Source organism: Acanthisitta chloris, unplaced genomic scaffold, assembly GCF_000695815.1.
Source record: "Acanthisitta chloris isolate BGI_N310 unplaced genomic scaffold, ASM69581v1 scaffold23454, whole genome shotgun sequence".
In the NCBI taxonomy this organism is placed as follows: Eukaryota; Metazoa; Chordata; class Aves; order Passeriformes; family Acanthisittidae; genus Acanthisitta; species Acanthisitta chloris.
Window position 1 is genome coordinate 14,325 of NW_008669092.1, and position 327 is coordinate 14,651.

The window sequence follows — 327 nt, forward strand, 5'->3', positions numbered from 1 at the left end:
ATTGCTCTGAGATCAATGAGCTTCTGTAACAAGCTTATAAAATACTTTGTGTTACTAGTCAATAGCACCATTTGTCTGTTTGTCTTGGAAGCATCAGCACATACCCTAACCATGCAGCATATACTATTCTTGAATTAACATAAGCACAAAACTCCCTGCTTATGGTCTGGTCCTCATCCAGCCTCAAAGCCAGGAGCCACCAGGAGCCTCCAAATGAAGGCCAAGTCAGACACAAGCCCTTAATGTATCACATTACTTCAGGTTAAAACCAGTTAAGCTGATGAGCTCCTTAATGTGGATGTGGAGTAACTAGCCAGTCTCTGCTTG